This window comes from Micropterus dolomieu, linkage group LG07 (genome assembly GCF_021292245.1).
Source record: "Micropterus dolomieu isolate WLL.071019.BEF.003 ecotype Adirondacks linkage group LG07, ASM2129224v1, whole genome shotgun sequence".
NCBI classification, from domain to species: domain Eukaryota; kingdom Metazoa; phylum Chordata; class Actinopteri; order Centrarchiformes; family Centrarchidae; genus Micropterus; species Micropterus dolomieu.
In genome coordinates, this window is record NC_060156.1 from 19,166,720 (window position 1) to 19,172,632 (window position 5,913).

The 5,913-nt window shown below is 38.3% G+C and overlaps 1 long non-coding RNA gene across 2 annotated transcripts in view; it reads left to right on the top strand.

Moving 5' to 3' along the window:
• The window catches only part of LOC123973973, a 15,588-nt gene extending 10,578 nt beyond the window's left edge, over positions 1–5,010 (top strand). For both annotated transcript variants that reach the window (XR_006825744.1, XR_006825745.1), the window contains exons 3-5: positions 2,209–2,298; positions 2,796–2,836; positions 3,134–5,010. This is a non-coding gene — a long non-coding RNA (uncharacterized LOC123973973). The remainder of the gene's footprint in view (positions 1–2,208; positions 2,299–2,795; positions 2,837–3,133) is intronic.
• The last annotated feature ends 903 nt before the right edge of the window (positions 5,011–5,913 follow it).

Genomic DNA, 5,913 nt, shown 5'->3' on the forward strand with positions numbered 1-5,913 from the left:
TGATGTACCGAGGGCAAGAAAAAAACACACCTTCTGTACATCTGGTTGCCGGACATGCTGGTAGACTTCTTTTTCAGGTAAGACACACTGCTTGTAGGTGTGGTGTCCGAACGATAATGCTGCGATGATGTGTTGAGAAGAAATCCGCTTGACACTGTTCTTGATTATAAAAGTTTATTACATCAAGGAATTCAGCATCAATTACAAGCTCTGCAGCAGCTTGGAGAGAGACCCAGCCCGATGGCCACTCTGTCTCTCTGTACATCGAACACAGCTTATATAGGACATGTTTAGGTCTCTGCTAAATACCATATAAGGGCAAAGTCCCTTCATAGACACTAATCTCTACTCCCCCTACCACTGGGTCAGAGGTCAAATTCCATAGGAGGGTTCACTCTTTGCACACCCATCAATCATTACTTCCCCTTAAGGGTTCACTGTTCCTCTCACCAGCTGCAGAGCATTATATTAAACTGTAATGTCAAAAGCATATGTTATACACCACATAGGACTGGAGCTTTCTTCAAACAACATACAGAGCGCCTGCTGAATAGAAGAAAGCTAATGATGAGTGTGTACAGGTGTGCTTTATACTCCTCCGGTTATTCCGTCACACCTTACCGTTCTAGCAACAAGCCAATAGGATTGGAGTGATTTCATTCACGTTCAGACCTGCTTCGCCTAGAGGCGTTCCCATAGTGTCGTAACCGACGCAGTTCGAGTTCCCTCGAAGGGGAACCTCTTTGGTTGTAGCCTTTCATTCTCTTTGTTAAAAATAAATAAATTAGAAAGCATTCTAAAATCCAATTACACTGAATGAAAATCATTTGAAACATAATTAAATTGTCAAGCCCTAACTACTATATTGTAAGTAAGCAGTGACACTCAGTGAAGACTTCAGAGGGTTTTCTCACTCACAAAGCAGACATCGTGGGACTCTCGCAAAGAAAAAATTTAACTGTGTGTCAATCTTTGCCATTAATGCAGAAGGCTCAGTAGTGTGCAGTCAAAACCACTTGACTTGTGTATTGACCCTGAATCTAGATTTTCCCTTGTTTACAAAAGTATCTCTCTTGGATCCCCACCGGTGCTTCAGAAAAGGTGTTTGGCTCCATCTATGTCTGTGGCTGGTGGGGAAACCAGTAAACTGCTGTTAAGTGGCGTTAAAACATTGATCACTACATCTAAAGACATAGTGAAGTCATCACTAATGCACAGTTGTGTTTAACCAGCAGCCAAAAGTGTAGTGTCATCACTTTAATCTTTGCTCATTTCTATGTGAGCAGGTAGGAAATCTTATGTGATTGTGAAGAAAAACACCTTTACGGAAATGCAGTTAGTTTAGAGGGTTGAGTGTGATGTGGCAGTATCACCTTCATCTTTCAAATGGATCAAATTCAAGTGGAGGATTAGATGAGATGGTGGGAAGTGAAAGATTTAAGAGCACTGGGAAAGCGTTGCCAGTTCAGATTTCACTCTTTATTTGAGGGGCTGCAGTGCCGAGAGCCATGCTAAATTCTCTTATTTATTAATGTGCTTGTTAACTATGTCTTATTTTATACAGATGTCTTTTGCTCAGTGCAATAATGATCTTCAATCCAGGTTTAAAGGCACAAGCTTTATGACCCATGAAGACGTAGCCTAGCTGTAAATAATTGTTTCTCACTGATGCACACAGATCACACTGTGGCTGAAGTGAAGACCACTTAGTGCATTCCTTTTTTACCATGAAGCACAGATCATACTGAGACAGGTGACATTTAAATGACACTGCAGTCGTTCAGCCAGCTCTTGCTGGAAATGTAAAGGTCATGATGCCAGGGTGGCAGAAAATACAAGACAATATGCCAGCTGCTTTTTTTTTCAGGGGGGTAGTGATAACCTGGGTGTTTTGGGGTTGAGTCTGAGATTAGATTTGTTTCATTGCCAAATGTGATGCTAATAAAAATAGGACTGAAAATTGTAATTGCTAATGTTGATTTCTGATTGTATTCTCTTGCTGTGTACAAATACTGTTGTTTGTGTGTGTGTGTGTGTGTGTGTGTGTGTGTGTGTGTGTGTGTGTGTGTGTGTGTGTGTATCTGTACATATTACAAAGTTTGTGTCAGTTTTGTTTGAGCTTTTTGTTCATAGAAAAACTGGAGTAAAATTCCTCATATGTGTACACATACCTGGCCAAAAAAGTGATTCTGATTCTGATCACTGTAGATCATCTCCTAATGGTTCACCAGTGGTTCCAGAGGGTCAAGAGAACTCAGTGGTTTGCAGGATATATCTGAGTGATCGACAATACAGAAAGTGAGAAAGATATATTATATACTATATTTCTGCTACCTATAGGTTAACATATAGGGTGACAAAGTTATCTGGCATTATCTGCAATGGCTGGTGTAGTTTTAAAGTTTTAAAGTTAGCTGCAGCTTTGTAAAAGGCAGGTGCTCAGTTTATTTAGCTAACAGTGTTTTCAGCTAAGCTAGCTATCCACTCCTCTCGATTGCTCTCCCATATACTGTATGCAGGAGGAAAAGGGGAAATGTTGTGTAAAGGGAAAATAGGGGATATATATGATTTCATGTGTGCCCAGAACCCCCCAAAATAGGAAGGAGCTGAAAATTAAAATGAGCAGGTAAAAGAAAACTGAAGATAAATAACAATTTGATTTATGTGATCAACTGATTGGAGATAAAGTAAAGGAATGAAGCCTTATATATTTTTTTCTGCTCCAGTGAACTAACTCTTTTATTAATTGATGAATTCTGCTATGATCTCACTCACCTTTCATTGCCTTTTGTCAGCTTTTTGGAGCTCCATAATATCCATCCTGTGACGAGGGGACGTAAGTAGACATGTAAAGTTTCTGTTTAAAAGTTCACAAGCCACAAGGGGAAACACTGTCCTAAACTAGCTCTTCTCTCTGTACTGATTTATTAACCTCTACTTGGAATTGATTATGTCTGACTGTCAGCTGGCACTGTTTTGAGGTCTATTAGGTCAATAGAATTACCACACTGGACCAGGTTTTTATATTCTACACCATGCAATGAATTACCACACTGTTGAGACACTGTGTTCTTTTCTTAATCACTTACATCTGGCCTCTGTTCTTGTCTTTGTTGTTCTCCACTCACCCAAGTGGGTGTGATTTCACTCTCCACTCTGATCAAAAGCACCAGCTGACCTGAAAGACAGAAAGGTCCACTGACTGCTGGGAACCACCCTGACTGCTCATGGAGAAAAGCATCATCATGGTCCTGTGGGAGAGATACAGACAGCACTCATGTGGATTCAGTAGTAATCTGTGCTGCAACTAACGATTATTTTCATTGTTGATTAAGCTGTTAATTAATTTCTCGATTACTCGATTAGTGAAAATTGGTGATCAAAACCCAAGATGACATCCTCAACTGCCTTGTTTTGTCCACAACTGAAAGATCTTAAGTTTACTGTCATAGCGCAGTAAAGAAATATTCACATATATGAATCAGAGAATTTTGACTTAAAAAAATTGCTCAAACCAATTAATCACTTATCAAAATAGTTGGAGATTAATTTAATAGTTGACAATTAATGGATTAATCAAATCAATCATTTTAGCATCATCGACATGCATGTAATTAGAGGAAACATCCACTTACTGTACATTGTATAATTCATGATAGTCAGCATTCCTAAAAAAGTGAATGTTTTGGCACTAACACCCTGTGGTTGTTTTTCTATAAGGGTCAATTCACCCCAAAACACACAACGCTATTTTTTGACTTCCTTTTAAGTAGAGCTGGCTATGCAGATACCTTTGGTTTACTCCATTTCTTTGGCACGTTTCACAGTAAATATTGAAAACTGCACACAGTGAGGTCAGTAAATTATTTAGAGCAGAGGTACTCAAACTGGGAGGCGGTCCTCCCCATGGATCGTAGAAAATTTGAAGAGGAACTGTGAGGGAGATACTTCACGAGGTAAAAAGGGACAGGTGTTCTAAAAAACAACAGGAAATTTGTTATTGTAGTTTGATCAACACAGTCAGCTGTAGCAGAAGCAGCAACAGTAGTAACTCACAGCTCAAGGAGGCAATTAAGGAATTTTTAAACCCCTACAGCCCTTGCTGCCTCCCTGACTTAAATCCACTTAGAAATCATTAAAAAAAGACTCCCCTTATAACTCCAGAACCTACCTTTTCTACAGTATGAAATTAATACTGTGATAGCTGCTGTATATCATTGGGTACATAGCAAACCGGAACTGCTATATAATAATATAAAATACAAAACTGAATAATATAAACACAAGCAAGTGATATTTGGCACTTTAAGTGATTCTTGTGTGACCCTCTATGTGTTTATGTAGAGACACTCATTAGGTAAATATTGCTGTCAAACCTTCACATCAGTCTCTTGTGATGTCTTCAGACTTGCAGAAACATACATGTTGCACTCACACCATTTGATTTTTATGTGTGTACCTAGGAGTGGTGTGTGCCAGCCCATCCTGCTTTGATTCTGAGCACACCCAGGTCAACATCCTTTGTTTTTTAGCGCCTCAGGACGAGGTACTGTCCTAGCACTATTTAAATGCTGACAGCAGCTCTGCTAGAGGAGACAGTTGGTGATTCAGTCTAAATGAACATTCACTTCTAATGGATTGACCTATGTGCCATGCAGCACAACCCATACAATTAATGCTTGCTTGAATTGGTGGGGAAGTCAATTTAATTACCATGGACCTAATTACCGGCCTCTGTTTCCTAGTACAGTTCTGTCAGAGTGTTGTAGGCAATCATGATGTTTCATTCCCTCTTAGTCTCAAATAACCATGTTTAGGTCATATTGCTGCCCTAAAATATTTCTGCTGGCATTACGACAAAAATTTCAACCAGCCATGTTTTTGTTAGCATTGGAATTCAAAGTCTGTTAACAAGTCCTGCACATGCCTTTTTCTTTGAAAAAGGTAGAGGAAGTATTATGATCCTTTATTTAAGTGTAAGGCCATTACTACGCTGTAAAATAGTCCTGCATTGAAAATGTTAATTAAGTAAAAATATGTGAGTATAATCAGTAAAAGTATAAAAGTAAAAGTACTCAATGCAAAAAATGTGACTCTTATACTATTCATTATATTGTTACTCATGCATTAATGTGAAAGCAGTATTTTACTGTTGTAGCTGGTTGAGGTGGAGCTCATTTTTAAACTATTTTATATTGCAGCTAATGGTCAATTTTGTTATTTGCCGATTATTTTTCCCTAATTGACTGATTGTTTGGTATGTAAAAATCCTCATAATTGTGAGAAATGTCGCCACAATTACCCAGAGCCCAAAGCGACACCTTCATAATGCTAGTTTTGTCCAAACAATAATCCAAACCTCAAAATGAATACATATGAATTAAAATAAGTAAATTAAAAAGCAGCAAATCCTCCATCCTTATTTGAAAACCTGGAACCATAACATTTTTTGCATGATAAATTAAAAATTAAAAAAACTTAATTTTTGTCAAAAACTGATTAATCTGTAAATCAAATCTGTAAGTAATATTATGAAACTTCTAGAGAACATATCTCCCAGGTTATCCTTTAGTACAAGTGTTCAACTGGAGCATTCTTCATGCATTCAGCCATGAAATATTGATTAAAAAGAGGAGACTGATAATAGACAGATATGACACTGAAATGCAGAGGTGGGTTAAGATTCATTATTGTGAATTGTTAAGTGAGTCATCCAGGACGAAATCCTGCTGCAGCAACATGATTATCAGCAATGTGCAATCATATCGTGTGTTCTGCAGTCAACCTTTTCACTGGATCATGATGGGATATTTACGTTGATTTAAATTACAGGTATAATAAGACCTGACTGGTACTTGGCTGTCAGCTTGGCTTCCTCTCCTGTAATGCCATTAGGGGACAAGAACAATTATA